At 39.6% G+C, this 19,215-nt stretch overlaps 1 protein-coding gene across 10 annotated transcripts in view; it reads left to right on the top strand.

The window, feature by feature from the left end:
- Positions 1-19,215, top strand: part of GREB1L (GREB1 like retinoic acid receptor coactivator) — a 131,433-nt gene that overhangs the window by 34,207 nt on the left and 78,011 nt on the right. Inside the window, exon 1 of one of the 10 annotated variants that reach the window (XM_038126720.1) lies at positions 9,293-9,988. The exons of the other annotated variants lie outside the window; for them this stretch is intronic. The gene's annotated coding sequence lies outside the window, so the exon portion shown is untranslated. Of the gene's footprint in view, positions 1-9,292; positions 9,989-19,215 lie in introns of those variants that run through there. 10 annotated transcript variants of the gene reach the window in all.

Genomic DNA, 19,215 nt, shown 5'->3' on the forward strand with positions numbered 1-19,215 from the left:
CTCTCCTACTTATGTGAGATGCCTCACGTAAAATAACAACAAAAAACTAGTTACCAGCCTTGCAGAACACTAGATTATATGTTCATATTCTGGGCTAAAAGTTGTCCTATAAAGGTCTTCCTCAATTCCCACAGTGTTCAAGTGGATCCACCACAGTCAGTGATTAGTCTGTGTTTCCTTTGGAAACAGATGTTAATTGGTTGGACACCGAGTAATGGGTGATGGTGCGAAGAACAGTTGCAGCTTTAAATCTGTGTCATATTGGAACATAAAAGATAATTGAAATATTATCTTCGAAACACAAAAATGGTATCTGACTTGTTAGAAGGCAAGGAATAAACGATACTCTTTATCTTGGATATGTGTAAAGATATGGGTGGAGAAAGGGAAGGAAAAAATATAGTTGTTTACTGTATTTAATTTCAATTAAAAACAAGCATAATTCAATTCAATGTATCTGATTTTCTTTGTAACTTAGGGTTTGGTGTACATGTTTGAGTGGCAGAGGACAAAATGTACTTTTTGAAGATAAGAAATGTTCTAAATGATGAGAACAACATGCACTGAACAAGCACAAATCATTCAGATACTTCTCTAAATTGCCATGTTGAATTTAAGTGACTCAAAATTAGGTTGAAGTAACAATCTAAAAATACATAGAACCTCTTTTTTCTAAATCCTGCTTTTAGAATTTATGTTCATATTGTACATCAAAGAGCTGTTGATGGCAAGTCTCTAAATGACTGGCCCAAATCTGAGTTGAATCATATTTTGGAATGAACTGTTCCTAGTCGTTGCTCTTCTAAACCAGCCTTGTCTCTGAAAATGATAAACATCTATATTTGCAGTCTTGCCTTTTGCTCTTGGTGGTGGCATGGCCTGCACTGAAAATCTCACGTCTGGAGATCCTGACGTTTTGCTGCAGCTAATGAGCGTCTGAATCTTGACAGTCACTGAGCTGCAACGGGCTTGTTTGTAAGGCTGGAACAATGCTGGTTTTGGGTAGTGCTGGTGAGTGTTGCTGGAAGATCTGTCAGTCAGGGGATTTCAAAACTAGGGCAATTGCAATAAAACGTTGGCAGAATTTTAATGAACTTACAATTGCTTAAAGAGTGTTCAAACTTATTTATCTTATTATCTGCCTCACACTGTTAATAGGTAAATGTAAGAGCTGATTACAAAAGATATTATGTAGGTTCATGAAGCATTTTAGCAGTACTACCCAATTCTTTCATTGCCTTTGCTGTAAGCCTTGGTAGGGCTTCATGGAAATGAAGACCTCACTGAAAAATATTGACCTGAATTATTAAAGCCATGTATGGCTCAGATTAGTCCTATGAAATCTTTGGATATAACTTGGATTTTCTTAAGTCAAATAATTCAAAATAATCATCTTAAATTATAAATCAGTAGTTTATAGAGAACTTTGAAAACCATTTGTATTGCTGTTTGTCTTTTAGAGCACAGGTGAGAGACTCTCATAATTGAGAGGAATCATGTTTTCTATGGTAAATCTAGTGGAGGGTTGCTTTTTGAGGATGGAGCTTCACTGCTGGAGTCAGCTTTTCCTTCAGTGCTCCTTCAGAGACTGATACTACACCTATAGCTCCTGGTGTTAATAGGACTGCACCTCCCTCTGTCTGCAATTCAGACATCAGGATGGGAAGAAGCATTTAATCTGGTTAAAGCTTGTCATGGTGCTGTAAATTGTGACTTAGAATATTAAGCAAGCCAGAAAGTACTAGTGGAGGTTGTTAGTAAAGCAGCAAGCAAAGTCTTTATCCATAGCTTTTTCTTCACTAGAATTAATTCATTGCCCAAGTGCCCTTTGGCCTCATCTTTCCAAAGGAATTCTGTGTTTCTACTGAACAGAACCTCACATTCAAACTCTGCTAGCTGGTACCTAAGTGCCCAAGAGGTATTAGCATAGGGAGGTAAATGGATGTGCATATGCTAACAATCTTCTACCTAATATATACAGGGGAATAGCACCAGTAACAAATGCACTGCCTTCTTTTAAAGTGGCAATTTACTATAAGGAATTTGTAAATGCCCTGATCCATTCTATCATCACACAGAAAACCCACAGACATGGTATTTCTTCATAGGGTTTTTCAGTGCAGTGCAAAGGTACTGATACGTGACAGTTTAGAGGAAGGTTGGACTTGGATAGACACTGACCCCAGGACAGCAAGGAGCTCCTTGTGAGCTATCCAGTCCACTGCTCAGAACATGATGCCCACAAAGCTGCCTGCAGCTGTGGGTGGGCTCTTTCTGCTTCTTGAGCTGCCTCCTCCCTCTAGATATCTTTGCTCTGCATGTGCTTGGAAGATACAGCCTAGTCAGGGCTGTAGGTCAGCTCCTTGCTTTGTTAACAAAAGAAACAGACTCAAAGGCATGTCTTATCTTCACAGGAGCTACTGCAGGTCCCAGTGCTCTCCCATTCCACCACTGGGGGAGAGCTACTCCTTTGTTTTCAGGCATAGAATGCAAAATTCATCCGTCAGATAACTGAAATTGTTGTATTTGTTGTTAAACTTCACCTTTGATTGACAGCCATTCAGCTTGCATTTGGGTTTTGGATGTACAATGCTAGTGATTCTTGCATAGTTGGAATCTCATTGAAAATAACCCTTTGCAGTTCTCTGGTGATCTTTAATGCCCTTGTCCAGTTCCTGTGATGCAGTAATACTCTATACGGTGGCAGTAAACACTTGATAAATTTTTGCCACTGACTTGACAACAGAGAGAGGAAATGTTCAGCTGAGGAGAGCTTTTATGGACAAAACCTCTATGATCTCCTCTACTCTGGAGAATTCATGTTTGCCTGGCCTGGGCATTTTTAAAGCTTGCACTTACCATTTATTGATCTATATTTTTTCCCCCTCTAGTCTGACTCAGCATTTCCAGTTTTAAAAAAAATAGGTGGAACTGCAATCCAGAAAAAAGCATATTATTTCTGATGCAAAAAAAAGATGGCTTGCATATGGAGGAAGACAGCTTTTTTGGTTGTTCATCCTAGGGAAATGGGGAAGAAAGGAGATGGTCTTACTTGTATTTTCACATCCCTTATATGACAAGTAGCGTTTGATATTTTGATTAGAGAATAACCTCAAATTTTGCACTCTGATGTTCAATATTCCTTTTGTTTTCCATAGCCTTGTGTTCCTCAGCCCTTTGTTCACATTTACCTTTCTTCTGGACTCAGGCTGCCTAGCCTTGCTGCTCTGTGTCTCATCAATTCCAACCTAGTCTCTTCCAGTGTAGAAAGTCTCCTTTCCTCTCTAGCAACAGAGACTGCCTTGCTTTTTCCACCAATGTCCCTTTTGCCTCCCAGCTGCATTCTCCCTGCATTTAATTACAGCTCTTGGGATTTGGATGGTGTCTTCACCCATGCCAGTGTTCCCCATCTCTCCTTCATCTGTCCTGTTGGCACAAGGACCTAATGGTCTGCTGATTCCTGAACCCAGATGGGGAAGTTACATAAGGAAAAGTAGGAGACTGCAGGTGGCTGTTCCTATTGTTGCCTCAATATCTGCAAGCATAAAATGCCATTGAAGAGACAGGGAGATCTTCCTCCAGGTTGTGGCTTACAGTGTTCTTGAGAGAAAGAATGTGTAGATTTTTAACACTTGCTCTGACATAAATAATATTTAACTGCTCCAGCCTGGTTGGTATCCCTTGAAATTGCATGTAGTTTATGGCAAGAACACCATGTTCACTTTCTGAATGGCTAATTTTACTTATAGAGATAAATAGTGGTAGTTGTTCTGGTATAAATGAATGAAAGAAGATTTCTTGGAGAACTGGTCTGGGCCAGATAGCGCAGGCAGCTATTTTTATGGAACGGTAAGTCCTGAATGAATCAGTCAAGGTCAGAATGGTGTAGTTAAACCCAGGAGTTACCAAGTTCCTCTGACCCAGATGAAGGTCTTTTTCTTGGCAACTTCAGTAAGAAAACACTGGCTCTTGTATGGCTCTGCCTTGGTGGTTACATTGGTGAGACACAGCTTGTGGTCTGATTTATACTTGAAATAGATCACCAAGAACTGAGTTGGACTTGCCCTGGCTGGCAGCAGTTCACAGAGTGCCATGCCCTGGTCCTCTGTGACCTGGACTGCTTTCCTCTGTGACCAGCAGCTTTCAAAGAATTAAGAGTTTTTGAAAGGAATGATTAACACAGTGTCTACCCTTAATGAAAGTATAGAAAATAATTAAGTGAACATATAATTATGCCCAAATAATTTGCTTATCTTTTTGGGAAGGTGAGGGAGATGAGTGGAGAGAAACTACAAAATTGATACAAATATACATATATATTTATATAATGTGTCTATACATATATATATAATGTGTATATAAGAAAAATATTATTTCTACAGGTAAACCCAGTGATTTATATATTAAGTATCTGTTTCTGAGAAGCATGCAGAATCTTCTTTATATCAGGACACCTGTACTTTGGTTACACCAAATCAGTATCCTCAAAGATATGTCACTAGTGTGGGGTTTGGTGTATTTTTTAGTGTACAGTATTCACCTTTTTGGAGCCACTGTATAATGTTTTCCTCTCAAAAACTGGAATTTCTCACAATCTTAACAGTAAGATATGTTAGAATTTGGGGTAGGTAAGAGAAGAGGAGGAAATTTCAACTACATTAAATGAAAAATTATTTTGATTTATTAGGAGTACCTAGCAGGCCCAGGGAGAGAAGGAAAGTGTGTGATCCTGCTCACAAGGGAGAGTGAGAAGTAATTCCATTCAGAAAGCATAATCTGTGCAAAACTTTTTTCTTTACAATTTCTACTCTTTCAGTGCACAGTAATGCTGACTGTCTCTACGATTTGTCTGGATTTTAAATCAGATCAGCGTAATTAGCTAACTTTACTTATTAGCTTGAGCTGACTCTAGTGGCACAATGGTTGAATTGGTCGCCATTATATTTGTTTAACTGCTGTAAAGTAAGATTCTAACAATAGGTTCCTACACTTAAATAGCACTGTCATGCACTGGTGCCCTATCAATCAGTCAGACCTCTCCCTCCTGCTGTCTGCTCTGATAGACAGTTCTGCTGATGTGGAGACTCTGGAAGAAGAGATCAGGAAGAAGGGATGATGGATAAAGACCATCTCCTGTCTTGGAAGGAAATCAGAAAAATCCTTTCTTTGACTATCAACAAGCTGCTTTGTCAAGGTGTCAGAAGATTAATTATGCTCATGCAAGAGGCGAGAGTGGCTGTTTTCCGTGCTGGTTTTGGTGTAATGGGGTGGCATTCTTCTGAACCATGGCAGAGAATTGCAAAGAAAGAGGCTTAAGAGATTTCAGCCCCCTAACATCACTGTCCTGTAAGCATTTGTAAAGCTCTTAGGCACACATCCACAGTACTGTGAAGTTCTGCCAGTAATTGATTAATCAAAGTGTTTGTTTCGAGTGCTGTATGGACTTGATCTCGTGAAACATTTGGTGCCAAATGCTGTTAAAGTCTGTCAGCATTAGTGGTAGTTGGGACTCTATATAGAGCAAGCTTTCAGCAAAAAGATGCAGAAAACTTTTCCACAGCATAACAGTGAATGTGAAAACATGCAACCACTCACTAGTTTTTTGAGTTTATAAATAAATGAAAGGGAAAATCTACCATAAGTGTTTGGACTATTTCATATTGGATCTGAGCAAATCTGCTTTGTGTTTTCTTTTATCCATCATCCTTTTGTATGTTTTTGAATAAATTAAATGTAAAGTATAATAAAAAAGGAATAATCTTACATTTTGAATTAATCTTTTGGGGAATAAATAAAATGTGCTAGCTTTAATTTTGAGCAGATTAGATTTTGGCAAAAAAGAAAAAGTGGGGGTTTTTCTTAGAATAAATCTAAATGGTAGACTTGAAGAAATTCACTACTTGAAATATGAGGTCATTTTAACTCAGTCACTTGACATATTAAAAGAGTATCTTCAAAAGCTCTTTCAATTTTGAACAAACTAAGTCAGTAAAAGGACTCCTTCCATCTGGCCTAATCTGTCTCACTTAATCCCATGCTCAGATGAAGAGCATTTTTTGTAATCTGCCAATTTGATACAGTTTTGGGTTTTTTCTTGAAAGAGTCAAGTCTTGAGTTAATAAAAGGGAGAGTTATAGAGCCACATCACTTTATTAGTTGTGGTTTAAGATGTTTTGAACGCTAGTGTGCTGTAGTTGAAACTGTAACAAAACCAAACATTTTAAACATGGCTGTGCCTGACCTTGAAATGCTGCTGATAAACGCTAATGCTGTTAAATTGCATGCCAAATTAACCCTCATTTCCAAATGCTTTGTGTGTGTGTTTCCTGTAGGATAGGCTTTGATCCTGCCAAGCAACGCTTCTTTTACAATCATTTATTTTTTAATGAAGGAAAATCAATGAACAAGCTTCAGTAGCTGATTTCAGCGGTAGTGAAATGAAATGTTTTGTTTTACATCTTTCTGCCACTGTGCTTGGTGTACTGTATCAGACACCTGACATGATACAGTGTTTTTGCGTGGAGGTAATGGTGATTTTCATCTTGAAACATTATTTTTATGTGTGTAAACCTTATCAAGGATTACAAGTTCATGTGAGAAAGGCGCAGGAAACTGGCTAATAGACTGGGCAAGGAATACTTTCTAAAACAGTCTTTTTTTTGAGTCTTACTGAGGCTTAGCATCAGTAAAGTGGGGATTTAATCTAAATTAAGAGAAAAAATGGTAATTGCCTCACAAGTGTTTTTTTGCTTGAAGCATCCGGGCTCACATTATTTTAGCAGTTGTCCATTTTGGAATGTTTGTTTTTAATTCAGAAGTTACATTGCAGGAGCATCTGTCTGTGCAAACCTCGGGTTTTTAATTTGCATCTTTTGAGAAATACAGACTTGGTATGAGATTTAATGGACCAGCAGGCCTTGTAGGTCTGGTGGTATAAACTCCTCTAAAATCAGACAACAGACATGAGCAGAACCTGCTCACGTACAGAGACTGGCTTTCTGTTAGTTCTTGTCTGTTGAGGACCTCGAGTGGTCTTGTTTTAAATTGGAAGTGGCTCATTTTAACCTCTGACAAATGAACTGCCATCTGCATAAATTCATTTGAGGGGGACATTATCTTCCTGTGTGAACTTTGGTGGGAAGTGCTTTCAGGCCATAAAGTGAATCACTGAGCTCCCTGGGCTGGAGCTGATATCTTGGTCTCTCTCCCTGGCATCTCCTCCAGGATATCCTCTGTTATGTGTCTTTTCTCTGCCACTGTGCACAAGCCACCCATACCATGGCTGTGTCCTGTGTAAGGTCTCTGACCTAGCTGTATTACCTTTTCATTTGGAGAGGGAAATACCATGGTCCAAGCTTCCATCTTCACCACATCAGGACTATGTTCATTGCACTGGGCAGATGTCTCCTTGTGCCTGGTCGTCATGGCTGTTGTTTTCTGAGTGTCAACTTGATTGCGTTACCTTTCTTTTTGCACTTCTCTGCCAGCTTTTTTTTTTTTTTTGGTCTCTATAATGTTACACTAAAGGTTTTTATCTTTTCTTTCAAGGCCTTCAAAAAAAAACCCCAAACCGTGAGGGTTTGTTCTCTCTGTTATCTGCCACTTGTTCCCCTTTGTTATTGAGATGTCCAGCCCAGTGTCTAATGGGGCAGCTGACCTTGATCCAGAGCCAGCTGACTTTGATCCAGGGCCAGCCCAGCACTGGTGAGCCTTGTTGGGTTCCCACTCCCTGGCACCATCTCACTTGTGTGGTGCTTTTGCTTATGCTGGGACATTTTGGCTGCAGGAATGGAAGTGTAGCCACATGGAGCCCGCCCAGACAGCTCCTGAGCCAGGGTGGAAGAGCCTTCTCCAAGCCAGAGATGGCCAGTTGCTGCACTGGCACCAGCCCTGCTCTGGGAAGGGCTTTTGTTTCACCCTGGTTCTGACCTGACCTTGCTGCTGTCAGGAGAACTGCTTAAACATCTCTGCTCTGTGGTCCTACTCTCTGGAATTGGATTTTCCTGTTACCCAGTGTATTCCAGCACCCACTTCTCTGTGTGCTGGGGGTAACCGTGTTCCTTTGTGTGGCCTGTTGTCTCATGTGGATGCTTGGGGAAGCAGCCAATCTGTAGGTCAGGGCAGCGTTTTTCCCAATACATACACTGCCAGCTCCAAGGTGACAAACTATTGGAAAAGTGTATTTATGTGCTTTACCTTCATAAAGATGCAGGCTATTTTAGAGACCTGTGGGGGTGGAGAGGTGTGAAGAGTTGGGAGGGAGTAAGCTCTGAGAGCAAGACTCGGGATTTTACAAAGGCTCTGTTTTGTTTGTGAGCTTTTAAAGCATCATCCCCTTTCCAACTCTAAATACAAGAATTAACATTGCTCCAGCACAGTAAACTTTGATGCACAGCTGTTTCTTTATGCCTACTTTGTAGGACCCTGGATTTGCCTCCAGGAAAATCCAGGGACAAGGTTTCCAGTTTGTGCCTGATGGTGGGGATTTGCAGCGGTATGAATGGAAGCAGAGGGGAGGCCTTGCCTCTGGAGCAGCAGCAGATGCAGCTCGTGGGCGAGTGGATTGCTCATGGCAGTGCTGAAGTGCCGCTGGAGGGGCTGTCTGGAGGTCTAGTCCAGCTCCTGCTCTTAACAGGTCTGTTGCCAGCATTTGTGTTAGAGGAGGATGAGAAGGTGATAGGGTATAACCAAAGATATTGCTATATTATAGCTGAGAGGACCTTCGGGAATGCTAATTGTGAGAGGAAGAGGTGATGGGTTTATTGTTGCCTCCTTTTAGCAGCATTTCTCTGAGAATTTAAGAGAAAATGAGTTCTGCAGAAATGACCTTTTCTTCACCTCTTACTGGCTCTTGAAAAGCCTGTGCTCCCTGAGCTGTCCACACAAACACAAAAAATCCAAAGAAAAATGCAAGTGCACATGCTCCAAGGGATAGTTAACCATGTCTAAAAAAATCCTCATCGCTGCTATTATGTTAGAGGGCAGTTGTTTCTGAGAAAAATTGATTTTTTCCCCCACTTTAATACCTTAAAAATGCTTTTATACTATCCCTAAGGAAAAAGTGGTAAGTTCTAAATAACTAACTAGAAGCTTTTTGAAGCCTGGAATATCTTTGTTGTTCTCCCTGTGCATATGTTTTCCCGAGACTAAGGGCTTTGTTAAGATGTAGAAATAATATTTGGAAAGAGATAAGGTATCTGATCTTGCTAAGTCTTACACTTTTCTGTAGAAATTCAAGGTAATTGAAGATGCTGTTTTTTTCATTTTAAAATTGGGTGTAGAGCAGATAAAAAGTGAGCTTCAAAAGAGGCTGTTCTGGAAAGGAAGTAACTTGAGAAAAACGGGCAATTGAACAGGAATTGGTTTTTTAGTTTTCCTTTGAGCACAAAGTGTTCCTGTTACACTTGCTGACCTAGTTGTCTCACCATTATTTCAGAACGTACTTATTTTCTCTTTGGTATTTTTGTCTTTCTATTCTTGGAGGAGTAATGTGCAACATTTACCTGGTACCTGACAGTAGATCAGTCACATCTCTGCCTTCCTAAATGAGACTCTTTCTGTCTGATACTATTTTGGTTTTTTAAAGGAGGATAACCTGTATTTTTCTGTCTTGACAGATTAATGGCCATGAATGACACCTTGCAATAAAATCAACATTCTGGCACAGTCCCTGTTGGTCCTTTTGTGTTTGCAGGGTAGGAATCCCTGATCTCCAGGTTGTTTTCTGTGCAAACACTGGGAGAATTCTGGGACCAACAAGGTTGAGCTGACCTTATGTGCTGGCCTGCTCACTGCCACTGACTGTCATGTTTCAAAGGTTAAGCTAACTGTGGATGAAATGTAATCAGTAGTGCACTGGATCCTTTCCAGAGCTCACTGGAGGAGTGCAATAACCAGCATTGTTAGCTTTAGGAGAGCAAGAGACAGAGGTCATTACCTGTGTGCGTCTGAGCATGAGGAACCAACTGCCTTTCCTGCTACCTCCCACGTATGTTTATTTAAATCTTATCTGGAATTGTTATCCAGCTGGCCCTTGCTTTTTAAAAAAATATGTCTGTTTATTCTTCATACACTAATTTTCATCCTTCTGTTGCTTTCTCATAGTTTCCATGAGAAAAATGTGCTTCTCTCAAACCCTGTCATTAGATGGGATGAGAATTGGTACTTGGGGAAGCAGAAAAGGCTGAAAGAAAGAATTGCTGTGGTTTTAGATGACAGCCAAACCTAGGCTGGGGTAAACCAGACACAGACACTTTTAAGACAGACACATAATGCACCAGCAGAAGGAAGATGATCGTAGTAAATTTTCCCTCCCTCACTACTGGGTAGCAAGGTAAAGAGCTGGTAAAATAGGAAGCTGGCAAGGGACAGAGAGCAAGTGTGGGAGGAGGAGGCCAAACAGAAGCACTGAAGCAAAGATAGCATTTCTGAGAATTGATTTCCTGTTTCTTTCTATAGTCAACCAGTCATTTTCCCCAACTCTGTCATTTGTGCAGTACTTTCAGTCCCCAGCATTCAGATCTCCAGCAGGAGCCTGTTCTCAGCATCAGATAAAAAGGCTTTCTGGAAGGCACCAGAAGCATATAGGATGTGGTGGAGAAGTACTGCTTCTTGTCACATTAGGAATTTCAAGGGTGACAGGCACTGAAGTCAGTTTTGTTTTGTTTTGTTTTTTAACCTGTATAGCTTTTACACTACCTGCCCTCTGAAAATGCCTATACAATAATAATAGATGTAAATGAGGAGCAAAAAATTGTCTTCCTTTTGAATTCTGTGGAAAGATTCTTTTTCACTCAATCAAAGCATTTTCTTTTCTTTATAGGTTGGGGTGTGGGTATGGCCTTGAAAACCATACATTTAGCAGAAATTGAGACTTTTTCCTTGAAAGAAGAGAGGGACAGATTTCAGAGAAATCTGGGGGACTTAATTTCAGAGAAAATCAGAGCTGTAGAGAGGATTAGATTATCTTGATACATGTTTTGTTATACACTTGTGATTATTGTGTTATAATCAACTGGTGGGAGTATGAATGTCTTTTTCAGGATCTTTCTGTATGGGCTTTTCATTTTGAGTTAGTTTCTAAAGAAGCCCTGACAAAAATAGAGCCCTGTACCTGTTCATAGGAAAGTCAGCTCCGTTCAGAAAAGCTCAGTGTAAGTTGGTTATGATGTCATGAGAAGAAAATGCCGCTACTCTCCTTAGCCCACCTTTATCAGCCTCAGGTTTGTAATCACAAGCAGAGAGAGTTCCTTAGCACTGTTTTTATCTGTTGCCCGTTCCTGTACTTCAAAAGTAGAATAATCTTTTTTTTATTCCTAGTCTTCGTAAAATCTCTCTACTTCAGTATGTGTGAGAGAGGACAAGATATTCGCCTTCTATTTACTTTTCTTACGAAATTCTTATTTCTGAAAGGCTTTTTTTTTTTTTTCCCTTGACCGTTTTTTTCATTTCTCCTCATGCCAGAGCACTGGAGATGTGGAAGGATTGAGTAAAAGCACCAGCAACTGTCTGATCCTTGTGAATGCAGAGCAGTATTCTTTCCCAGTCCTGCAGCTTTCACATGTCTCTTTTTCTGTGCTAGATTTCTGTGTTAATTGTTCAAAGAGCAGCTTGATTTCTCTTCTCACCTTGAGGTAGAATGCTTCCATAGCCACTTCTGTAAATATTCCTGGACTTCTAGTATGGCAAGCAGTGTCTGGGTCAGACATAATTTCTCTATGAATGGCTCCTAGTCTACTGGGACAACTATTCCAATGTCAAATATTTGTGGTCCAAAATTGTGCTCAAGGAAACTCTCTGGGCATTGTACATCAGTAGGAGTAGTGAAGATGCCCTGGTCTGTTTGTGGTTTTCCTATCAGGTCTGTAAGGAACCCATCCATTTTTCTGTGTATGTGGGGGCCCTTCTAGAGACCTTGTGCCAGCTCTGCTGAATGACCTTAGGAACAAAACCACCAGTTTCTTCTACCTCCCAGGTGTTCAACCAACTGCCCAGAACTGGGTCCATGGCATTCCCAGCTAGGGGAATACTTGTGAGTCAGGTGCTTGCCCCTATGTTGAAATAACTCGAATTCCTCAAAGGGACGAAAGCTTTTAACATTAGCATTTTTAGGAAGGTCTGCTCATAATCAGAGTTTCTGCACAAGAAACAGCACATAAACAGGAAGTCCTGATGGAGTTTCTGTTTTTCTGGAATATCTTAGTGATGGGAGAATTTGGGCAACACAACTTGAAATAAATAGCCTTGCTTGGGAAAGCCATTTGTAATTCCAATATGGTCTGCTTGTATTAAATATTTAAAGGAGTTCTTTTTTTTTAATATTCTGAACTGATCTGCTTCTTGGCTTAGAGTGCTCTGATATTTTATTAGAAAGATGCAGTGTAAAATCACTAATCATAATCTGACTGTTCATGGCTACCAAGCATGTTGTTTTCTCTTTGCAGCACCAAGGCCAACAAAGGCATTAAAGTGGATGACTTAATGTGATTACTAGCTGCATCCATCTTTGTATTCAGACTGGCTGATTGCTATAAATACAAACACAAGTTTCTTTGACTGGTGACAGGCTGAATCTCCCCAGTATAAGGGTTCAAGATGAGCCAGGTGTACAGCAGTATCTTGTGTTTACCCTCCACTTACATTTCTACAGCACATATGTGTGCACATTTTGGTCACACGTCATATTTCTTTTGAAATCTCCTTTCTTTTTGACTCTGTTCTTCACACCTTTCATGTTTTCCTTCTGTGGATTTATAAAGGCGTGTTTATGCCTGAGTGCTGTTTTGGGTAAGAAGGTATCTTTAAAAGAACAGTAAGAGAAGAGGGGCTTCTACTCTGCCTGTCTTGTGCCCATCCATCTTTTTCTCTTGGGTTATGTATGTGGCAAAAATACTAGAAGCAGCATGGATACCATGGTAGTATTCCAGAGCAGAGTGGTTTGGAACCAGGGAAAAACAGTATGTGCACAGTACCTACTCCATGCCATTGGTTTTTTGGACTTTGATGGGTATATTGGCACAGATGTCCCCAGAGATGGCCATATTCTAGAATTAGAGTCCTGCATCGCATCTTTCCCCTTTCAGATGTGTTTCATGGCTGTGTATTTTGAAAAAGTCACCAAGTAGCAGAAGGTGTTTGCAAAGTTTTTTCTGACAAGCCTTTCACTGAGCCTCGATAGCAGGATTTCCAGGTCAGTGCATACCATATATTTGTGTCTGGACACAGCTGCAGGTTGTGCTTTTATGCTGTCCCCACCAGACTCGGCTGAGATGTTTTTCTGGGTCTGTTTTCTCTGCATTTGCCACTGAGAGGAATCAGCTGGCTGTGGATAGATATGCTTCATATGTGAGATCCCATCCTTACTGACGCTAGTGGGCTTAGTTGCTGTATGTGTTCCAAACCCAGGGAAGAGCTGTGGTGTTCCAGGAAGGCTTGTTCCCTCACCGTGTGTCAGCTCTGTGTTGTGTGCTAGCAACAAGAGATGCAGAGAGCAAAGCTAGCAAGCTGAAATGTTCTCTGCATACCACAGTGTTCCTCAGAAATTTCTTCTAGCTCCTGAATATTTCATAGCAGGACAATTTGCTGTCTTGTGAAGAAAGAAAAAGACTTGTTCTGGCTTTGAGCATGTAAGACAAAATTGCGGCAAATTTTCCAATTTTACTCTGAAAAGTTTTGATTTCTCTCTCTCTCTCTCTCCCTGGTGTCTGCATATTCTTACAGACTTTTGTGTTTGAGTTTTGGAGTTTGGTCCTTGTGATTATAGTGTGCCTGGGCTTTTTTTGGTATAAAAATCCTGTTTTAAGCTTCTAATAAGAAATATAACATGATTCTTTCCTGTGTTGACAGTAAGTGAGGCACACATGTGAGGAGATGGGGACTGGGGGGAGAAGGCAGCCTTCTTGTGTACATGAGAATATTGTAGAATGCGCATTTTCTGCAGGAGACTTTTAAATACAGATAAAACTAGTGAATCTGTTCCTCAAGCTTAGCCATATGTGTTAAGTCTTCTAACTGAAATCTCTACAACGGATTTAAAAATCATTATTAGACCTTTAAAACATCATAAAGATTCAAAGACAAAGAGGGCAGTTTGCCTCTTTGAATTATATGGTGTTCAAGGATGTGTTATTTCAGGAGCTTTTCCAAGACACTGCACTGTCACAGCTTCATTGCTTCAAATGTCACTTCAAGTAGGAGCAGTTTTTATAACTACACAGTAAACTCAAGATGGTTTAATGGAAATGATTTCTTCATGTGTCAAAATGACCCCTTTGTTTCTCATTTTACTCTTTTGTTGCCTGCAGCTAATCTGGTTTTTGGGTTATCAGATCCAAGCATCTTACAATGCTGACTCTAGCAGCGGCATTCAGCTGGAATGCTGCCTTTTGTTTACTGGTTTCACCAGGCCTCCAGTGCTTTCTTTGGTCATCTGGTGGCTCCACTAATGTGATTTGCGCTCCCAGGCTCTGCAGGTAGTCATGGGCTTTTAAAGGGAATTAGAGGAAAGCCTGCCACCCTGGTTGCTAATGAATCCACAGGGTATTTCTTACTGGTGTTTTGTTTTTCCAGATTCTTTTTTCTGTTTTATGGTATTTTTCTTCTGTCTGCTTGGACTTCAGTTTCTAAAGTGGGTTTACCTGGCTGGGGTGTGGTGACATTCACTTTTCTTGAAATAGAAGTACCAAATCCTGTTGATCAGCATGTCTATTTGGGGTTTTCTCAGGAACTGTAAATAGGTATGGAAAAAATAGATAGCTGCACAAATACTCAAAACTTCTTTATTACAATACATATTTTACAAAGCTTGTTCTTGGTAATAGGGAATGTGGTAAAAAGAGACAAACTTCCACCTTCATGAAAACTTTATTAAAATAGGAAATGTTGGCTCATGGAGGGAAGTTGAAGTGTTTTGCTAATGAAGTGGCAGCTGAAATACTGAATTTGTGCAAGCACACCAGGAGAAGATGCAAGTTTATAAACACCCTCAGTGCAGTCTTACAAATATGAGACGGTGAAGGACAAAGTCAAAGAAATATTCTATTACAGTTTTTACAAAAAAAAACAAGTGAAGAGGATTTTGTTAATATGAAAAGCATATGCACAAAAGAGCATATACTATTAAAACATCTTTTACTCTTTTTCTGGAGCAAAGGAGAGTTTCAGACTCTGAGGAGTTGAGTAGCATGTCAGATGCTGAGTAAGATGCCATTCCTTCTTACATCCACAACCTCTTACTTAAGTATCCTTGTGGATTTGAGTGGGGATTATTGGAGTGATTAGGGTTGGTTAGGTTTTTTTTTTCCCCCAGATTAGTCCTGCAGTTTTGTTAGGGCCAGTATTTGGCTTGCACAAAAACAAGCACAATGTCAATGTTTTTGAAGCTTCACTCTAGTCTAATTAAGACTCAAGCTCCTGTGGCAGGATGTGCAATGTTTTTATGTTTTCATAACATATTTTTCATCCATTTATGTTGTTTTAGAATGGAAGAGAAAAAAATCTGTGAGGAAAGCAAAATCTAAATAAGACTTTGGAAATAAATGGGCCCCTTCCATGCAAAAATAGTTAATATTGAATCTATTCTTATTGTTGTTTACCTTGAGAGCAAGTCTATCTGTTTACCCAAGTCTGAAGAATTTAGACTGGTAGGAGTTGTGCCACTGATACGTGGTTTATAGGGTTGGGTCTTAAGAGTAGAAGAAAGCTTTAGAAAAGCTGAAGACACAAACATGTTTCAGTGTCCTTGCTTTGTACTCTTCCACAGTGTTGGTGCTGTAGGATTTATGTTTATATTATATGTGTGTGTTTATGTTTTTTACTATACAAACTGAATACCACAGCATTAAATTGTGTTCTAAGAATGTCAGTATAGTTGTTGAATTGTTGAATTTTTCACTTCAGAAAAAAAAACCAACAAACAAACCACCAAACCTGTAGAAATTTGGGTGCAGTGGCTTTAATAGTGGACAAATAAAGCAAGAGTGTATCGATTGAGTTTTACGTGGCTGACAGCAGCACTGAAGGTACTCATGATGCAGAAGTTTGTGACCCATGAAATCTCCATTTTCCTTCTATTGGTAATGTACCTTGAAGTACAGAAGCCTGGAAAATGCATCCTGGGTGACCTAGCACATTGATTATCTACAAACAGAAAATTTTTTGAGCTTATTGCTAAAAACGTGTTTGGTACTAGTAAATAAAAGGGATAGGCTTAAATTAGATTGTTAAACAAGTGTTCCATGAGCACAAATTCACTAAGGCAACGGCCAATCCAAGATCTGCTATATTTCCCTCTAAAATGCTAATTTCAGATGCTTGTCCATTTTGCTGATTCAGCTTCATCAGCTTGCATGCCGGTGCCCAAAAATCAAAATTTTCCCTTAAAAATGGTACTTGTGTCTGACTGAAGGAAATAAAGGGCAGTAAGGAATTGAGCAGAGTTGTTTCTAAAACGGGTAAGTATCCAAGGTTCATGAAAAGAAGCCTGTAGCACACAGGCACACCAGCAGGCAGATTTTACAGCTCTGTCCAGAGCACAGAAGGAAGATAAATCATGGCCATCCCCCTCTCATTTTTGAAATGGTTCAACCCTGGGGTTTAGCTGAAGGACTTAAGGAGTTTTTGAAGTGCAAATAGACTGGTGAAGGGTAAACCTTTTCAGAGTTTCATTTAGATGGATTTTTTTTTTTCTATGTGGATTTCTGGCACCAGCTGAGATCTGGAAAGCCACAGGATTGTTTTGTTTTTGATCAATCAAGCAAGCAGAACTTGCCATGGGGGTGTACATTCTCTGCATACATATTGATCCTATTGTGTTTAAAAGTAGTTAATTTAATCAGGGCTTTTTGAAACCTTCCCTGGTAAAACTTGCATTAATGAAGCTGTCATTTCAAGGTCATGTTTCAGTGTCAATAACTTAATGGTAATGACAGAAGTTACCTGTAAGTTTATCAATTTTTCAGTCATTCCATGTTAAAATTGCATTGAATGAGAAGTGATTTTGCATACATGCATGTGAAAATGTTCAGCTTCAATTGGAAAATGTGAATCTCATTGAATGAGAGATTTTCAAAGCAGTCTAGAGTTACCAAACACATTAATACTGACAGTTCTGATACTATTCACTGCTGCTTGGATCAGTACCCTTGGCCTGCCCTATTCCATATGGAGTTTGACTCCAATAATCTATTATACACCTTGTCTCTTCCAGCAAAATGGTTGTAATATCAGAGGTTTTTTCTAAGGCCCTTTCTAGTAGCTTTGACCTCTTACTCACATTTTGTCTTGTTTAAAAGCAGCAGCATGCAGAAGATGGATTGCATATTAATTATAAACACTTCCCTCTACTGTGATAAATATTTGGAGATAAAATGTGTAAGGGCTGGCTGCTTGATAAGATGCCCATTTGAGTGCAGAGTACAGATTTTTTAAGGCAGGATACAGTTTACTACTTTTTCATCCATATCTGATGCCAAGATATTCAAGGATTTTGAGTGAAAGCATTGTACATTTTCAAGCCTTTTTTTCCTGTGAGGATGTTACGTGCAGACATCATTATTTGCTTCTTTGATTTATTTGGGTTGGAAGGAGCTTCAGAAGGTTGTTCTGGACACGGTGACACTCAAGGTATAATGGAATTAGTGCATTCTGATACCACAGCAGAATGTCCAACTACATCCCCCAGAGTCAATCTTCTCATTTCTTTTCTTCTTGGTAGTTGCAGTATGCCTTGAACTCTGCCAGTTGCTGAGATATGAGGTGGAAAGCAGAGTCTTGCATAAAACTTTTTCAATCATATACCAGTAATGGTCTTTTGTAGATTTTCCTGTTCATATTTTTCCCAGCTGAAGGGGATTTTATCAAAGATTTTGGTGTCAGATCACTCAGGGGCTCAGAATGGGAGAGGAACTCTTAAAGGTGGTCTGAGGCCCAGAGCTGGGATCCTCTTTAGGAAGGACCAAAGTTGGTTTTTAGTTTAATTTCTCTGTGTTGGATGTCCAAAATGGTGCTGCAGAATGGCATACTGTGGGAAAATGGCCTGTATTAAAAAATGGTGTATTTATACATTACTTCTGCATTTACAGTCCGGTGGTTTGATGTGGTCTGCTATGAGAGCACAGCAGAAACCTTCTACATCAGAATAGGGACCTAAAATCATGACTCACCACAAATTAATAAATATGGCTAAGTACAATCAATACATAAATCTTAAGAAGTCCATGTTATGATTTTTCCCTGACTTTACACTGGACAGAGGATGTTTGGTTATCAGGCCTCCTATTTTATTTTGCAACTCTAACTTTACGTTTGTATAACTCACATGTTCTCAGTCTCATGTACTGTAATGATGGTTATTTCTTGAAGGGTTTGGAAACTGAACATGAGATGCTGTTTAAAGCTTTACTGAGAGACACTGAAATTCTTTGTATCTCACTGCAGAGAAGGGGTTCTCAGCATTTGTGACGTCACTTTTGCAGATATGTCACCAGAAGAAGCTAATATGACCTTTCTTTTTTTTTTTAAGTAATATTTTCTACCACCCAGGACTCTTCAACAAGTCCTGTTCCACTGACTGGATGGAGAATTCCGGATGTGTTTCAAATCAGCAGTTTTTAGCTCAGTCTTACATAGAAGCAAAGAGGGCAGATTTTTGTTTAGGAACAGGCATCACTCTATAGCTGGATATGTGGGTGTTGGCTGGAAAATCTATCATTCTAATTTAATTTTTTTTTAAGTGGTGCATGCTCAAATGTCAAAACACTGAGGGGTTTTTACTTGCAGATTACAGATTTATCAAGCAGCTGTGACATTAAAGTAATCTTACTCTGGTTACAGTATGCATTTTTCAAGGGCACAGGCTTGCATGATGATTCTGAATTCCTGTGGAATTTAACTGAGCAACAGCTGGTCTGTAGGATGTGTAGATTTTAACAAGGTAATGTCTGTGTTTTGGCAAAGGACTTGTGTGACCTTCTGCTGAAGCTGTTCCAAAGTGCCTTCTTCCTCCATTCAAGTCTGTAGGGGTCCTGAAACAGTATTTGTGTGAATTTTCTCCATTCTCTCTTCTCCTCTTGATTTTATCACAAGTAAATTCTACAAAATTCTTCAGTGGGGTTTTAGGAGGAAGAAAAAAGAAAATAACAAGGTCATCAACACTACTAACTACAGCTTAGGATAGAAAGAATACAGTTTTTGGCTTGTAATTGTGTCAGATTCCTT

The sequence above is a fragment of the Motacilla alba genome, chromosome 2 (genome assembly GCF_015832195.1).
Source record: "Motacilla alba alba isolate MOTALB_02 chromosome 2, Motacilla_alba_V1.0_pri, whole genome shotgun sequence".
NCBI lineage: Eukaryota > Metazoa > Chordata > Aves > Passeriformes > Motacillidae > Motacilla > Motacilla alba.